This window comes from Vidua macroura, chromosome Z (genome assembly GCF_024509145.1).
Source record: "Vidua macroura isolate BioBank_ID:100142 chromosome Z, ASM2450914v1, whole genome shotgun sequence".
NCBI classification, from domain to species: domain Eukaryota; kingdom Metazoa; phylum Chordata; class Aves; order Passeriformes; family Viduidae; genus Vidua; species Vidua macroura.
The window spans coordinates 74,020,633-74,039,529 of NC_071611.1; the positions used below are offsets into that span (position 1 = coordinate 74,020,633).

The 18,897-nt window shown below is 39.5% G+C and overlaps 1 long non-coding RNA gene across 1 annotated transcript; it reads right to left on the reverse strand.

The window, feature by feature from the left end:
• Window positions 1–230: 230 nt before the first annotated feature.
• Window positions 231–1,712, reverse strand: LOC128821497 (uncharacterized). The gene is made up of 3 exons (XR_008441134.1): window positions 1,659–1,712; window positions 669–774; window positions 231–533 (listed from the first exon to the last, which is right to left on the reverse strand). It is a non-coding gene; the product is annotated as an uncharacterized LOC128821497 (long non-coding RNA).
• Window positions 1,713–18,897: the final 17,185 nt, after the last annotated feature.

An 18,897-nucleotide genomic window follows, 5' to 3' on the forward strand; every position in this document is an offset into this window, starting at 1 on the left:
TCAGTGAGGTGATAACCAAGCTCAGTGAGATCTTCCCAAGGGTCCATGGCATCTATGGTCTGTTTATAAACAAACAAACAAACAAAGGAGAGGGGGACGGGTATGGTGGACAAAATCACTTTACAGAGAAAGCAGAAAGGATGTGAATACTGGACATTAACTAGACTTGTTTCCAAACACTAAAAAAGCAAGTGAAACTATTAACAGAGACAAGACTTCAAAACACTCTCTTCCCTTGACATGGAAAACCACATCCCCACACACAAAATGAAAACAGACAATAAACAAAAACTCAGAACATCCTTAGGTAATTAAAAACGGCTTCAGTACAAACTGAAGTCAGTAAGACAGACTGCTACACCACAAATTTGGGATCAAACACAATTACCATCTAAACCTATTCCTTCTCTGACCTTAAGCATATGCACAGCATTTCTCACAGTTACAGCAGGCGGCGGATCAGGAGCTTTCATAAGAAAGTCTACAACTGGACAATTAATTGGAGTCAGAAGTTTTGTGTACAAACAAATCTCCTGCAAGGTAAAAGGCAGAACAAAAAAGATTACCAAGATTTGGAAACAACCCCAAACCCATGATTTGTTGCAATTAATAGTATGGTTTGAGGACATTGTATTTTTTAAAGTTACAGTTTCTAACTGAACATGCACCTGAAGCGGCATTCTTAGAAGTTCTGGAGATTGAAATTCCAACATATTCTGAAATCGCAGCCTGCTGAAGAGACGAAAGCAGACTCCAGGCTGACAGCGCCCAGCCCTTGAAAATAAAATATGGGAAGTGGTGAAAATGAGGATTTCTTTCTAAAAACAAAACCTAAAGCCAACAGACAGACACAGAAACTCAGAATGGAAAAGAAGAAGCAGTTCTATGAAGACAGTGTTGTCAGTCACACGCAAAGTGAGAGTGTTCCAATCGTGAGTTTTCTTTGAGAGTGTGGCAATTTTTTATGGTAATTTTAACCCACCACTGAGAAATCTGGAGAAAGAAAAACAAGGCTTATCTAATGTAAAGTGCTGTGGGGTTTTTGCTAACTTAAGACCAGTCCAAATCTCAATCATCCTTTGTTGTAAGGAATCAGTTGCAAACTTTATTGTTTCCTCTCACATCCCCCAAACAGAAGTGATGCTTGGAGTAAAAGGCAGAATAAAGATTAAATAACTTGTGAGTGAATGAGAGACAGCCAGCTCTCTCATTGATATACATCTATGTGCAAATGTGCAGCTTAATGCCAGTATGACTGATTAAACAGGCATTTGTTGCTACACAAACTTCTGAGCCCTCACCCGCAGTGTTGGGAAGAATATAATCATGGCCTGTTAAGTCATGGATAGCTTGGAGAAAGTGAAACAGGCAGTCCTCTGCCCACAGACAAGATGTGAAAACACCCCACTGGACACTGTGACTGCTGGTGCTACATGGGAGAAAGAGGAAGGAGAACAAATTAATGGGGGGAAAACAACCCAGACCTTTGGGAAATGCCTGAGCATCACTCTTCTACAACTTGGGAAATTATTCCAAGGAAATACATACTGACCCTACACACTGGACTAGGCTAGAAACAGTTACTACATTGTGTGCTTTATTCGAAACACAGATTGTGGATATCTGCAAAATGGAAACCAGTATGAGGCATTTATTACCTGCCTTTTCTCTGGACAGCACTGGCTTTTGAAATCCAGCCCATTTTTAGCACTGGAACACGACTCTGCACATCAAAAGACTTCTAGAAAAACAAAGAAAGGAATATAAACTGAAAACTCAATAGGGTACATGAAATAAAAGTTACTAGTTATTTAGATTACCAACAGAAGTTTTCTAAAAAGTATGAAGCACTAATAGATATACAGTAGCTTCTGCAACAAAGGTACCTTCTCAGTTTCAAGTGAATTTATGATGGTATCTCCTTTGTAGTACCTTAATGCTCCACAGTTTGTGAAAGTCACCATTTTCTAGTCAATAGGTAATTGCAAGTCAGTAAAAGCTATGTCAAATCTGTGTTCTGAGATATCACAAAGCAGGTAAAACTACATTATTATACCAAATAAAGTTTTCCTTTTTATCTCACTTGGAAATTACTTACTTGTTTTCTTAAGACTGATGTACAATTACAAAAAAAAACACTTTATGAGAACCTCAGAAATTTGGTGTGCATATCACCTAAGAAATCCAATTTCATTTTCAAAGCTGTACACTAGGTCTTAAATTGCCTCATTGTGTGTTCTCACTTTTCTTGAACAAGTAATTAGGAACGGGCACTGAACACAGCAAAAAAAACTGCTTAAAAACTTCATGGATTATTTTTGGACTTGATACAATAGTAGGACAAAAGGAACTCCCAGTGCTCTCTAAGTCTCAGGAAGGTGGTGGTCTAAACTGAGGACTTGTTTTAAAAATCCAGCAGAAATACTAAATTGCAAAAGAGAGAGATCCATTAATACATCAACCTAGATTAGCTTTTACAAGGTTTTTTTAGACAGCTAGCTATTTACAGTATTTGTCTTCAAACAAATGGATGTTGAAACTTTTCAGCGAGGACTGTTGCCTGACAGGCAGTAGATCTCAGCATGTAAAAGCTTTTTTTCATTTTCATGTAAAGTAAAAAGAAAAAAAAACCAAGTTCCCCAAAGTTTATGCACTGTGTGTTTTAGAATTGCACTAGGAAAATTTAAGGCAATCCTACCTCTTTCACCTTGCCTGAGTCAATGACAAACACCACATCATTGATTGTTATGCTGGTTTCTGCAATATTAGTAGAAAGAATCTGCAAAGCAAAAAAAACAAAACCACCAAAACTAGAGTCACTGTAAAAGCAAAGGCAAAACAGATCATTGTAGCATCGGACAAAGTCCTCTAATACTTGCAATTTTGCGGATGCCAAAAGGTGGAGTTTCAAGCACTTTCTTCTGATCCAAAGTCTGCACACTTGAATGAAGCATGAAAACTTGGTATCTAATGCAAGACAAAAGGAACATTTTAAGGCTCCTTAAAAGAAGCAATGAAAAGCCACAGCAACTAAAGGTTTTACCTGTGAGCATTAGCAGCAAATCTCTTGTCATCCAAAAGAATGCGGTCCCTGAGGCTTACTATCTCATCATACCCAGGAAGAAATATTAAAACTGCTCCTAAAAAAGGAAGTGGGTTTGCAAAGTTAAACAGAAAATTCAAATACATGTCGACTAGCACTCAGAAGGTTTTAACGTTTGGGGATTGCTGAAAGAAGAGCACGATTCATCAGAAGCCAAAGCCACAACAGCTGGTTGGGTATTTACCTACCTGCATCACAACTATGACAGATGCTGTGAAGTAAGTGCATTATCAGATCCAGATCCACTTTTTCATCATCAAAACTGTGATGATAAGCTGCCAGTAGTTCTCTGTCCTCTGCACTAAGGTCACTACCACTATTTTGGACCAGGGAACTTTCATCCAGATTTCCAAATGCAAATGAAGCGCTGTAACAGAAAAATACACCAGAGTCAAGGCTGCCCCTTCGGGTTTGCATTGAGCCATCAGCTCAAACTTAGATCAGGACCAACACGACTATTGGTCTTGAATTCTAATGCTGAAGTGTAGCAGAAGGGAACCACCATACTATTGCTGTTCACTGATTTCAATGTTAACCCAACAAAGGATGCCCCTTCATTTATTAGTGCTAACTTTAGGTTTCTTCAACTTCATTGAAACAGAACCATAAGCAAATGAAAGTGTAAAGATACTTCTCGTTCATCTGTTCAAGGAAAAATATTTAAGAGATACGTATTCTCCAAAAATTTCCCACTAGCAGAAACTGCACTAAGAGAAATTATAATAAATATAATCTTTACAAAACACTACCTCAACTATGATAACTGTCAGTTAATCAGAAAAGCATTCTTGAATGGCCTAGTGTACACGTTACTTCTGTCAATTTTCTTTAACATGCCTATTGAGTATAAAAAATATACAGATAAAAACACATGACAGATTTGTTTGCAAAGTAAGCATGTGAAAAGAAAATGGCACATAGCATACAATTAGCAAGTTGTGCAAACATAAACAATACGATACTGAGTACAAACTTATTTGGTTTTGAAATTCTTATTCTTAAAAAAAAAGGTATTGCTATTCAGTCCAGATTTTACAGCATGAAAAGCTAAAACCTGTTCTGATTAAAAGAACACAAACCTCAAATTCCCCATCACTATCATATACAACTCCTTCTGCAAAATAGCTACAGCTTACCTGTAGGATTCCAACAGATCAACAACCTCTGTCTGTCCAAAGTGCCTAGCCCAGTCCACAGCCATCCTGAAAGAGTTGCACAAGTAGTGTTATTAGATTTTTCACTTCAAAAGATGAAGATGAAGAGCACATCAGGTGAGGCAATTGACACCAGACTTTTGTACCCATTTCTCTCAGTTATCTCTCAGTTATTGCTGGATCTTCAACTTCCCATTTGAAATAGGTGTTAACAGCTATCTGACTTTTAGGTAACTACAGTTCTTTACCACAAAAGAATGTCCTTGTACACAGGAGCACCGGCAAACATGCACAAGGAAATGAGGAGGAAGGAGGTGCCATTCCTTTAAAAAGCCCACAACAACGTGCAGAGATCAGACCTGCCTGTTTGCAGTACCCTTGAAGTCATCTCCAAAAGTCACACCCCAGGCTTAACATTTGGCTATTTCAGGTCTTTCAGAAGCTGTCCTCCTCACAATGCACTTCACTGTTTTACACCTTTAAACTGCATTTCTTCCCAAGTTTTTCAAATGTTAGTACCAGATATCAGACCCCTGGAATCCTAATTCTTATCATTCCATACTACAGTTACAAACTGTACTTCCCTGCTTAGATGAAGACATACTCCATGACCACAGAACTTGAGCTTCTACAGATTCACAAATATTTTTACATGCTACAACATATTTAGAAACGTAACAGAAAGATCTTCTGATATAGGTAACTCCATGAAAATACAAACTGCCAAACATTTTGGTCCAATTCAGTAGATTACAGTTGTTCTGCTAAGCAGTGTCTTAAATAAGACCTCCTGAAACAAAGTTTATAGCTCATAATCAAGACCATGTAATTAAGAATTCCATTTAGAATTTACAGAAAACAATGTGATTAACAGGAGTTAGAAACTGTTTAGGCTGTCAAAATCTACAGTTCTTACAGCAGTGTGATAAGTTAGCAAATTAATTTAGATGTTAAAGAATTTTCTTTCTTTCTCCTGTATTGACAAATAAATCTATCTTTTGGTTTCTCTGTTTTTACCAGCCATTAGATGATTTGCAGTGGATACTTGCTCCCATGCTGATCAACTGTTCTACTTGACTCAAAAAGCCTCTCCCTGAAGAAATCATCAGAGCAGTCGCACCAGTTTCACTGTGCCTATAATCAACTGAGAAGTAAAACAAAAAAATCCAGCAAACCCCATAGAAATGTTATTTCTTCATCTAAATATAGTACAAATATTGCTTTCAAATTCCAGCCCAAAGAGAATTTGTTTCCTCACTTTATCTCTGCAGTCACTTCATGTCAATTCCACACTCTTTTAGAAACACACTTCTGTCAATACTTGAAAACAACATCATCAACTAACTAAACAACTCATTAATTCTGCTAGCCCCATCCATTTTTTCAGTAGGCATCAGAATGTAAAGGTAACAACATTTGAAACTGGAGAGAAAAGTAGCCATAAAAATCAAAGTAAAGTTGAGGTTGCTTTTTTCTCATGTAATAGCACATGAAACTTACCACTGACATTTTCAGTTAAAATAAGATTTAACACCTGAGCAAACAAATCAGTATCTTTATGCAACCAGATGTCAGAAAGACAGGAATCCATTTCTTTTACTATCCACGGTTCAAGGCAATTCACATCTTTTTCAGTCTGAAGATAAAAAACAATACTGAAAGATTAGTCTCTTCCAAGAGTTGTCTTCATTCTCATACATTACCCACAAAGAATTTGAATGGTAATTTTTCCCAGCAGCAACCAGAAATCCAGCACTCAGGTATCAATGCATTGATTTTGTCAGATGCAAGTACTAACACAATGGCAGTCGAGCCATTTGATCTGAGGAAAAGCTGTGTACAACCACCCTAACTGAAGAGCACACTTCAGCTACAGCAGTTCACCCCAATCAAGTAATCTTTAAAATAGGTTAATATCCCCAAAGACTCTACAGAACTACCTGTAGAAAACAGATTTTAAATGGCTAGTAATACAACACAAATATAAATGTCTCTTCCAACTAAAGAAAAAACTTACCACTTGATTAAATACTGTGTCACCACCATCATCCAACCATTTGTACTCCTCATTTGCCCTTGGAACCGATTTTTGTCTCCGAGATGTCCTTTTGTTACTGTTGTCTTGAGCTGAACACCACTCAGCAAGAGTGTACTTCTGTTTCTCTTCTAGAATGCAAAATATTCCCCAAGAAAGTTTGAGTCATCTTTATTATCCATTGTTTTCTACTAAAAAAGACAGTTCCAGCAGGTCCAAGTTTTACCTATTCAACCTCTCTTATTTAATCTAGAATGCTACTACCAGTCCAACATAAATGACATGTTTAAGGGTACCCAAAGTGCACACTGCAAACAAGGGCTATAAGAACGAGGTAAAACCCACCACTTTGGTGTTTCACCCCCCAAGCCTCCATTATTTCAAACTACTGCATTCAAAGGGTCTTCCTTAAGTAATCACCTTCCACACAATCTCAGCCCAGATCTTTTTCCAGAAATGGAATGCTGAAGACAAGCGATACAGTCCCTGCACGTAACAACTTATTTTTCTACACAAGTGGAAGAAACATTCGAAAACACCAGTGTCTTAAGTGAACCTTTCTGCCCCCAGTGATCAGAGATGAGCACTGTGATAAATATCCAGTTAGGACTGTATGTTATAGCTTTGGGGTTTGCTTTTTTTTTTTTTTTAATTTCTTTAAATAATCACTGGGATCATTACTTTCAGGTGCCAGGAAAACTTCTGAAGCAGTATCTACTTAATCAACTGAAAACCAATGATGTTTAGCTCAAGAGTGTTAACACAAAAAATACATCCATGCCTGAAGAAAGCAGTGAAAAATGTTACTGAAGGCAACAACTTGTCCATTTAGTGCAAGACTGTACAAAATCCTGCCTGCTTTAATAGCTGCACTTTAATTTGCACCCAAAGGTACAGAGCATCCTATGCTTCTTTAGTATTCATGTGGGCACAGCCCCCAGTTCTCTATAACTCTACAGCGTAATAATTAGAAAACAGATGACATTTATCAACTGAAAGAAAAAAGAATGCAACCACCAAATCAAAGTGATTTTTTTTCATTAATTGCATAAACTATTTCAGTAATGTAAAAGAGCTTAAAAATACTTGCTGTCATCTAATCACATCTCATTTAATCTCCTGACTTTGGAATTTTAACAGAAAAGAATCCTGTTAATTGTTTGTTCAATTAATCAACGATTCTCATGGCCAACCCTTACAATTAACAAGTCCACCGACCTTGCTGCTTCTCTTCTTTGTACTTCACCATCTCTTTGTTTGTATACCCAGTGCTTCGTAAAATGTCCTCCAGAAACAACTCTTTAACTTCAAAAGGCCTCCCTTGGACTAAAATAGAAAAAAATCCATAAAAGATTATATATTCACTAGCTTCACTTACAGCATTCATTTTTTCAAAAACTATCTTCACTGGAGTTTATTTTTCTCAGAATTATACAAAACAAAACATTTCCAAAGTAAAATGCCACCTTGTTTCTCCTCAACCTCTTCAATTTTATCAAGTGTTACAGCAGGAGATGTTCATAAGACTGACAGTTATTAATTTTTTTAAATGAGAAAAAGAGAACAGCCGTTTTTGTTTAGGGCTACAAACAAGAACTCGCCATGTAAGCCTGCCACCTGGATTTAAAATTTCATTAATTAATAAGCAATTAATACAGCTTTTTGCAAGGTTCCACACGGAGACAGTACATCTTTGCACTGAACTACTTTCTTTTGATCAGAAGTATGTGAGAAGGGAGCCTTATCTCCATGTCCTCAACTTATTCAGCAAAGCTGAGCTTTCTTTACTGAATACTTCTTGACAGATGAGACATCCCAGTGGCCTCTCCCTTCTCATAATTTATCCTGATTTCTTTTTCAACATGACTGTTTTCTAGACCTTATCTGTGGACATTAAAGGATGCTTTTTGCATGAAGAATTCAAATCTCTGCATTTTGATTTCTTGTCCCTTAAGCTGACTCAGGATCACTCCGGATTTTCCTTCAGAAGGAGCAATCCACAATTCACACACTTTTAGAAGCTGTCACAGAGGAAGCCTTCCAACACTGAGCACAAGCTCTGTGTACTACAGCAATCCACAGCTACAAAATGTTGGTTTCTGTGGTCAGGATTTTGTCAGTCATAATGCTGAAGGAGAATCAAACCTTTTACATTACATTAACAGACAAAGACTCTTCTTTTAGTTCTTAAATTCTCAAAAAAAGGAAAAAAAAACCAAAAAAAAAAGGGGGGAAACCATCTTTTCAATTGTTATTGGCCTGTTACATAACCAGCACAAGCACTGTGGTAAACTGGAGAGATTGCCATCAGAATTTCCAACACAAATTGACTGATCTGAAAGAACAGGAAGCTGCAAAAAGAGTAAACTAGAAAGCCACACAACAATCACAACTGAGGCTCTTGCTTGCAAAAAAAATTCAGAAAACATGAAAGCATGTGTAATTTCCAGATTCCTGTCTCCAATAAGTTGCAAGTCTTATTTTACTAGGCAGAAATTCAAAACTGGGAACTAAACACTTCCATCTGTAAAAAAAAAAAAACCTAGGAAAAAGAGGTTTCCTCTCACAAACATTTGTTAAAATAAACCAGTAAGCAATCCCACTTCCTAAAACTGTTGAGATTTTTTTAAAAAAGGCTGACATGCAGAGAGTCTACCTGATTGTCAAATAAAGCATTTCTCTTAAAAGCTACTTTACATTAAGTAAAGTAATGTAAGCTTAACAGCTTACATTAAACTTGGACATTATTGTTGAAAAAGTAAGAGGATTGCAAGGTGCCAGAGCAGGTCGCCCATGCAGAAAAACCTTCAAGCCAGGAGCGTGGGGAAAAAAAACACAAACCCACAAAAACCCCCCATCTCCCACACATTTATATTTTGCCTCTACTAAAGATCAGTCACATGAAGTTAAAACAGCAATAATGGTAACTTTTCTTTGCATTTGAATGTAATCTAACTGCAGGTAACTGAGTCTGAACACAAACGAAGAGAAACTGGATGCCTTTTTTGAATATTCACCTAGATGAAGGGCTACTAATTTTCTTTAAATCAAAGAATCATGTCATTCTTTTTTCATGTGAAACCCAATCTGCCTGAGCCTGTATTTCTGAACTGAACAGCTACAGTTAGCTGTGTTTCATCCAGTAACCAGTAACAACCTTCACCAAGCCTGAAGAGTGAGATTCTACTGGAATGTATTCATATGTATCACACTCATGTAGCTCCTAAGTCCTGTATCAGCATGAAGACAGCACTTCAATAACCTCTTCCTACTTCTTCAATTAACAGTGGAGGGGGGCAGGATGTACCTGCATGTACAGAACTCCCAGTGACTAAAACACTTCACTCTGAACGAGGTGCAAATAGTCAAGAAACAAGAAACCTGAATACACAAAGAACAAGGATTCCTGGAACTCTCAGTGTATTCAGCACCTGCCTTTACTCAGAATAGTTTGCTACAGTTTACTAAGATCTCTGAGTCTCAGGGCAGGTATACTCAGATTTAAGAGTTAAGATCAAGACTTACTATGTATTACTGGGCAGCTTCCAAAATACCTAATAAAGAGATTTGTATCTACAGCAGCACCAGAAAGAATTAGTTTTAAATGATGCTGGTTTTGCAGCACATCTCTCAGCTTTATTAGCAAGAAGTCGCTGAACCTATCCCTCTCATGTACTTCATCCTGCAACAAAAGGAAAAAAAAAGAGATAAAAAGCCATCATAGATTCAGGATCACAACTTCTGACAAAAACAAACTTTTCTAAAAAAATAAAATACATGATCTGGTGGCACATTACAGAGGCCTTAAAATGTGTAAGTCTAGTTTAAGTAATAGGGTTTTATTTCAAAACTATCCATAAGGGAAAAAAAAAACCACTTCAAAAAGTTTTTATCAGCACTGAGTGCGTTGCCATGCTGAAGCTGTACGCACCTTAACTTTAGAGGCTAAAGTGAATATCTGAGACCTCTCTGATTTTGTATTTGAAGCCAAATTTCAAGAAAACGCCACAAACCACAAATCCTACAAATCTTATTTTCATAAATTCTCACTTCACCACTGATGAGCATTTAAAGAAATGGATGACACCACATAATCAGAAAAAACAGACAGATTGCTTAGACAAGTCAAAGCCACACAAAGCCTATAAATTAAGGCACCTAACTGATTCATCATCTTTGTCATTCTTCTGTTTTGATTTCTATTATGAATGAAGGAAACAAGGACTCAAAATACAAGGCTTGTAGGCTGACATCAAGAATGCATAGATCATTCTCATGCCTTTTTAACTTTGATAAACAGGCAGGCACCTAAACTTATCTTTTAATCTTCAGGACTTCAATCTTGCCATAAGCATTCTAGTTCCCCTTCCTTATTAAATTCCACAATAGGAATATTAGCATACTCATAAATGAACACATCTGAATCATTTGTTAGCCATTAGACTCCACATTATCTAGAAAACTCGGGGCAAACAAATGGACTGAAAACCTGGTAATGCTAAAACAAATGATAACAGGAATTCTGAGACAATCACATTGAACCACATCCATGTAAGCCTCCCTAAGGATTTGCTGCTGACAGGGGAAGTTCAGAAAAATTTACACTTCTGTCTTTCTCCACTCCTCCTGATTCCACAAGTAATCATTGCCATGAAAATAAACTATTTTTACAGGAATAAACACAAACACGCAGAAAAACACCAAACTCCACAAAACAATCATGCTACTCTAAGGACTCAGAAAGTCTCTAAAGCTGATTCATCTTCTACCAAACAAAAACACCTAAAGTGCTCAGCAAATCTAAATAAAACAAATGAGGACCTCATTTTCCAAGGCTATACATATTGCCCCACCCCACATGAAAGACCACAGGATGCTCACCACAATAACATGGGTCACGGTGGAGAGGGTGCTGTCTCCTGCCATCAGCGTGCCAAGGAGCATGTCATTAGTGCAGAATGTTACCAGTGTCTTTGGAGAAACCCTATGGAACACATCACACAGACAGCTCAGGGGCTTTGCACCATTTAAAGGCAGCTAGCTTTCCAGGGATCAAAAATTAAAGCAGCTGCTGACCACAAGAGGAATTACACTTCTCTCCCCAAAAGACTCCTGCATACCACTTGTTTTTAACCGGTGCCTTTTCCCACACATTTCCTAACAATTTGTAGTGCTTGCGCCCCAAAACTTTGGACAACAGATTAATTGAAAGAATAAGATTCAGATTTTAATAAATAAGGAAGTAAAAGAGAAGCATGAAGAAATTCTGCATGCTCTCACTGCTCTTCTTGAACTGCTGCCTCTGTTGTGCAGGTTTTCCTCTGCTGTTCCCCACTGTCCCAGAGGCACTGCCACCATCACAGATGGGCTCAGCCTCGGCCACAGGCAGGTCTGTCTTGGCTGGCACCGGCTCTGTCACACACGGGAGAGGCTTCTGGCACCTCCTCACAGAAGCCTCCCCACAGCTCCCAAAGCCTTGCCTTGAGGACACAATACAGTACAGCTGACTATATCACAAAGTCATCTGCTTCATCCTCTGCTCCTTCAGAAGCTCAAACTACTGAAATGTTACAATTCTATACTGAGAGAAGCTGTCCCAATAAAAACAGCAATTGTCACTACTCCCTCTGGTACTGCCATCCTAAAAGAAAACCTTAAAAATTATACTTCTGTCTTACTATAAACACCTCTAAACATCTCCATTCCAGATTTTTTTTTTTTGTCCACAGCTCAAAATATTGTTATTTCTCCCTTTTAGTGTTTCTCTGCAGCAATTGTATTGATTCCTCTCAAGCTGGATTTTCTGCACTGCTTCCAGCAATTCTTCCATTTTCACCTGACTTTGCTCTTCTTCTGCCAGCATAGTACTTCCATATATTAATCACCCAGCTTATTTGTGATACATCTTCACCAGCTCTTCTAATCTCTTTATATCCTTGTGAGCTTTCGTACACACATTTGAATTCTTACTGCGGCTTTGTTGTTCAAGCGCATTCATTTTCATCAGCTGTGTGTTATCTTTGTTCACTCAAGCAACACAACCTTTTGCCATCTTCTGGTCACTCATATCCCAACTGCTGGCCCTTCCCTGAAATGTCATTTGGCTACACGGTGCAAAGATGTAAAAACCCCACACAATCCATTCATGCTCTGCTTTACAGACAAATTCATCAAGTGATACTGAAATCTCTACTTTTACTTCACTTCATGTTTTAAACACGGAAGCTGAAGAAGAGTAAATTTAGCCCAAACTAGACTAATAAATAATGCTCATCTCCATCAGTCACTTTCCAATTTTGTTGTTTTCCCTTTTATGACTCCTATCAACTCACACTACATAACATTTCTTACAGCATGCTGGTCTTCACACCTACCTTCAAAGCTTGCGGAACTTTTGGATTCACACTTGTTACAAGTAGAGAGGGGGGAAAAAAATAAAAATAAAAAAGAAAGTGTAGACTTGATCTGAAAATCAGACAAGGATTTCCATGCATACACTCCGCAGAAGAAGTCAACAGAAAATACCTGAGATTCAGTTCTACAAGACAACCTACTACATGAAACTGCAAAACACATCAAGAAAGCCATCCTTTTCCCTCTTACTTATTCCTTACCTGCAGTAACATATCCCACCTGGGAGGCTGCAACCCAAACACACTGCAGTTTACCTGTGCACAAGATTCACAAGACCAACACAAGATCAACTGGCACTCAGAAATACCATTAGTACCTGCTTTCTAACCGGATCTGGTAACCAATTGTCTGGCCAATCTTCTCTCTTCTTTCTGCTGCCACTCTTTCAGCCACAGCAACAGCTGCTAAACGTCTGGGCTGAGTACAGAACACACGACAGGCAGTTCCATTCTTGTAGCAGTCATCAAGGATAAATTGAGGGATCTGTAAAGAAGTGGTTCCAATTTACTTTTTGAGACAGTCACAGCTTTGTTAGCACAGGGAAACAATTTAACTGCATCTCAGTATTACACATTGCAAAAGACTTTTCATTAGGATTATCATGGCAAGCATACCTGAAGTAGTGGAAAATAAATTTCTACGTATAAACTCTTTAGGCTTTTTTTAAAGAAAAAACTTGCAGTGTCTCCCTCCTGCTTCAGAGAAATCTAAAATAAAACTCCGGTAGATAATCGCTCATTTTAACACAAAAAACGCTCTGGGTACTAAGAACAGAACTACCTTAGAAGAAAAAGGCCTATACAAACATCACAGCTACTTTCCCTTCAATATTTTGTATTATTTTAATGAAAAAATTGTATCTACCAGAAAATTGTGAGGAATCATTTATGCTTTTAGTACCTATCAACTGGCTTAGTGTTTCAAAAGCAAGAAAGTGAATTGGAACAAGATTTTCAATCATACAGGAAAAGAAAAGCCTTACAATAGCATCAAAATATCCCGTATCACAAATATTACACAATTGTCATAAATACTGTTCTAGTTTTTATTTAATTGAAGAAACATACTTGCGTAGTTTTTCCTGATCCAGTCTCTCCTATGATCAAAACAATTTTATTGTCCTTTATTGTTTGGACAATTTCTTCCTGTTTTTCAAGAACTGGTAGTGACTGCCTGAAGGAATCAAACTCTGATTCCCCTCTTTTCACTGGGACCTGGGGGATACCATCATTAAGTCGAAAAGTTATCTTGTTTACTTCTTTGTTTTCTGTGAAGACAAGGTAAAAGTTTATTTATGCAGATACAGAGGAAGGTCACAGAAAAACACTGCTCAAAAACTGTACTGAAAAATTAACATTGCTGACTTTTGATGCATCCCTGTGGGTAAAGTGACAAACCCATCACACATTTAGAAGTCATATTTATAGCAACATGTCCTCCTGCAGTGCTTGAAATAAATATCTTTCAAAACAGTTACTACTTTCATAGGTATTTTGAACAAAACCAGACTCTTCCAGAGCATTGCTCCAAGTCAAAAAAGCCCACAAAGAGCAAAAGGAGAAACAGAAACTAAACCAGAGAACACAGCCCGGTGTATTTTGGTGGCCCTTGTATCTGCGCCCACATTTCACACCTGCAGTTCTCCCTAGAAATACACACTTCCAGGGGTAAGCCTTGAAGCTATTCCACGCCTTTGCCTGAAATCATACTAATGCAAGCATGCTGTATCAAGAGTCCTGGCCCCCACACAGCAGTGTGATGTGTTACAAAGCAGTGCATAAGTAGCCAACAAACGGCCACATCTTCTGAGGCAGCTACTTCACATCCATCATTGCAAGTGCTACTCTCTAATTCCTTGAGAATTATTTTCCAGAAGAATGAAAAGCTTGCTGTAAAGTCAATTATACATATGTAATGTCATTCACAGATTCATATACTAAATTTCAAGCTCTGTTGTACCAAGACAAACACAGACTAAGAGATCGGGAGAACTAAAAATACATTCTTGAGATGCGGAGAAAGGCAAATATTACACTGCTCATTAACTTATCCCTTACATTCCTAAGACATTGCATTTCAGTCCTTGCATTATAGCTTCCCTCTGTTCATTAAACAATCCTATTAAACAACTGAAACAATTGGAAAGAACAGCAAAGGAAGCACTTCAAGAACAGACACCACCTATCAGAACCATGCCATTAAACAAGGCATATTGGTACAAGTGTTTTCTGTTCACTACACCCATCTCTGCACACAGAAACACACTGTAACTCTTCCACTTGTAGCTGTTAAAGCAATAATCTAGATTAAAACCTTTCTTTTTTTTAAAAAAAAACCCAACATTTTATCAGAAGTTTGTCTTTCAGTGAACTCTTCCATATTCAAGAAATCAAGAAGTCTGGACAGTAGTCTCTTAAGGACCAAATCTATTTTGTAGAGATGAAGAAATAAAAATTCAAATTCTTCACTTATCAAGGACATTAATTTCTACAAGCAGAACAGACAACTTCATTTTCTCATATGGGTGTTCTTACAGCAGCAGGGGAACACTGACTCTTCAATCCCACCTCACAGAATTTTTATGGAGCCACATTTCAAAATGTGCTTCCAAAAAGGTTTGGCTGGAACTGCCTCAAAGATTCTAAAGTAACACAACACAAGGTGGACATCACCATGTGCATGATATGACTTCCCAAGTTCCTCACAGAAGCAGTCATAAAAGACCTTAAAAGTAAGGAAAATTAATGTGTTTGCAAGAAGGTGTCTGTTAGGACACGAGAGGGGACAGAACACAAAGAGGTTTCTTTTGTCTTTGGGCTGCAGGTGGTTTTTCCAAGTGGTGGCGATGGACAAGTCCAAAGCAGAACACACGCCCAACGTACCAGATTCAACAGCACAGGCATTTCCTCGCTCTGTCCTTGGCAGGAGTTCCGTGCCTTCCTTATTTGTGACGGGAAAGCGCTGAATCAGACTCCGAACAGCGTGTTTCGTACGGAGAGCCAAGCCACAAGTCATGCCTGCGTGTGCCTCTGATACATCCTTCTTCCTTACAGTCAGGTAGCGATTGGCTCCTTTTCTGTCGGCGGGAGAAGAAAACATACTTTAGGAAAAAGGAACCTACTCTAGGTTGACTTTGATCTGTCAAGGTAGGAGATGCTATGCAAAATCTTTGGGAAAAAAAAAACAGAAATCACAGTGAGAAGCTTTTTTAATGGAGCCATTAAATCCACAAAGTATAAAAGCAAGCTGTCCCAAAAGGCATGTCACAAGCTTTTCCAAGCATGCATACAGCAACGAACACAGATGCTCATTTCTCTTTTACACTTTTTTCTCTAATACTATTCCTTGCAACACAGTTGAGTATGTTGAAAACATCAGTCAGGTTATCATTAGTCTTGAAATTCTATTGGTCTGCACCAAAAACCTGAAAATTGTACCCTGACTCACCCTTTGCTTTTAGATACCAGTCCAAGAGACTGACAGAGACGGTGAACAAATGCTCTTTCAGTACTAGTGAAGCTAGAAGGAAATTCCATCTCTAGAATGATAAATAATAATGAGAAAACAGTAACAATGCAACAGGCACTAATCTTGACAACTCAGTGTTACAGAACCACAGAATTGCTAGGATTGGAAGGGAGACCAGCCAGTGCAACCCCCTGCAGGGTCACCTGGAGCAGCTGACAGAGGAACACATCTAGGGTTTGGGATGTCTCCAGAGGGGCAAACTCAGCGCTTTCCCTGGGCAGCAGTTTCAGTGATCTGCCACTCTCAAAGGAAAGAGGTTCTCCCTCATGTTCAGGTGGAACTTCTTGTGTTTTAAGTTATGGCCACTGCTCCTTGTCCTGCCACCAGAAATTCTGCACCGCCTTCCTGGGACTCATCTTGAAGATCTTCATATGCATTAGTGAGATCCCCTCTCGGTCTCCTCTAGGCTTAACAGGACCAACTCCCACACCTCTCCTGATAAGAGATGCTCCAGACCTCTCATCTCATCTCGGTGGTCTCTGCCGGACCCCTGCAGTGGCTCCCTGTCTCTGTGCTGGGGAGCCCAGAGCCGGACACAGCACCCCAGCCGTGCCTCACTAGGGCCGGGCAGAGGGGCAGGATCCCCTCCCTGACCCGCTGCCAGCGCCCTCCCAACAGCCGCAGGCTGCCCCCGGGCCGGGCTGTGCCGCGCACCCGCCTCGTCCCCGCTCCGGAACCGCTCCAGGGCGAGCTGCACCGCCATTTCCACCACCTCGTCCACGCCGACCTCCCTGAGGGCCTCGGCCCGGGCGCGCCCCGCGGCGCCGGCAGCCCAGTCCCCCGCAGCCCCGCCGGGCTGCCGCCGCAGAACCCGCCTGTGTCGCGACATGGCCCCGACACGGCCCCACACGGCCCCACACGGATCGGGGGCCGCAGCTGCTCGGCCCGAGGGGCGGCGCTGGCGGCGGGCGGGGCCTGCGTGGAGTCACCCACAGCCCCGTCGGCCCGAAGGGAAGGAAATTGGCTCTTTTCCCGACGGTAGGGCCAAGCCTGCCTAGTACCGAGGTATGTGTATGGCTGTGGCCAAAACGTGGCACTGGTGCCCTGTCCGGTCATAAATCACGTGCTTTAATTCATGGTATTAAACGTAGCTGTGGCGAGGGTCATCTCGGCCCTCGGCCTCCTCACTCTGTAAAGTGTTACTTGCCCTTGGTTTTGGATCGTCTTTTCCTGCTGTCCTTTGACTCCACGCTGAGGACACGAGGTAGAAACTAAACCCAATCCTCTTGGGCTTGACACAGGGCTCGGGATTGAAGGCTGCTGCTTTGGAAACATCATCGGTCAGAAGGAGAGTACTTGGAAGAAGAACAAACTACTCCTCCGTTTGAACAAACATCCTCAGTTGTAAACTGAAGTGAGCAATTAAATAAATAGAAGATAAACACTCACTGTCTGATGCAGCTGACTGAAAAACAGCTCTTAAGCGACCTCTACCAAAGCTTTTACAAGACTAACTTCAGCATAATTCTGCACTGAGAGATCACACTGGAGCGGAACAATTGATCTGTTCTAAGGTTATTTTTAAATTTTTTTTCAGTTTTCAGTTCAGCTATCTGACTGTGTATCTTCAATCAAAGTACATAATGCTAGGTCCTCATAGCTGTTCCTGTGACATTCAGTACTGCCACCGCAAAGCAGATCACAGTTATTATGGAAAATTAAACACTTCAGCTGAATAAGATGAGCATTCCTCTTATCATCCTTGGTATCAAGAGTAAAAAATGAGAGTTCATAACTAATTTGAAAGAGTCACATCAGAAATCTTTAATTATGAACCCAGATCTCTTAACAGTTTTTGCCTCTTAACAGCATCATCTTGCCTTCCTATAGACAAAAAGCTCCATGATTCTGAAAAATGATTCCTCAGGTTCAATTCTGCTCTCAGTTTGCAATCCTGTAAATACAGCAGGGCACAGAGATAACTAACTGTTGGGTTAAGTCTCATCTACATGGCTGAGACTGGCGTCAAGCCTGAGTGCATCCTGCATAACAAATTCCTTAATACATGCCCTTCTTCTTTCACTGCTTTTTTGACTGTCCAATGCTATTAGAAGGGTGAAAAAAGAGGAGAGTGTGGTCAGGCATGCACTGCCTGCTGCAGCCCTGCTAAATACTGAGTTGCAGTCTGCACTCAGCATATGAATAAGCTTTTCGAATAAGCATAAGAATTGTGCTTACCCAGGCTCTTAGACATGAAGGTTTTATTCTTTAGACGTATTCTCTTAATAAAAATCACTAGCTGTGGTTTTTCATATTAAAAATAACAATCTGTAAGGATTTAAAAATTCCGTTTTCATGATTGGCCTCAGAAATACCTTCTGGCTAATGTTGACTCGAAACAAATAACCCCTGGAATAAGAATGATTTCCTTGTATTAACATATGTCCAAATACCCATGTATTTTTTATAAGAAGAATTAAGAAGCAGCACAGTTTTATGCAAAAATACATCTGCACGTTTAAATACAATTAGGTATTCTTATTTTACCCTCCCTAGAGGCACTTTTGCTGGCTTCTTTTCAGTTTGCAGAACATTTTCTCTCTTGTAAACACTCTTATGTTCCACAAAAGGTGCCAGTTCTACCAGAAAAAGAACTGCAAAGGAAGTGAGTGAAACAGTATTATCAATTCTGTACTGTGTTCGATTGTGTCAGGTTTGGCTGC